Below are 208 nucleotides of genomic sequence, written 5' to 3' on the forward strand. Positions count from 1 at the left end.
GCCTCGCTCTCTCTCAGTGCCGGCTTGTCCGATATTCTGCTTTGGCTGTTGTAATTTGTGGAGTGCTGGGGCAGCCACTCTGATGTGAACTGTGACCCAGAGAGCTGAACAAGTCATTCAGCAGAGCACAATCAAAATGGGTACCTGTCGTCAGGTTGCATGTCACCCAGAATCTGGGAAGGAGGAAAAATGTGGTTATACACTCTTT

Source organism: Phaethon lepturus, unplaced genomic scaffold, assembly GCF_000687285.1.
Source record: "Phaethon lepturus isolate BGI_N335 unplaced genomic scaffold, ASM68728v1 scaffold29215, whole genome shotgun sequence".
In the NCBI taxonomy this organism is placed as follows: domain Eukaryota; kingdom Metazoa; phylum Chordata; class Aves; order Phaethontiformes; family Phaethontidae; genus Phaethon; species Phaethon lepturus.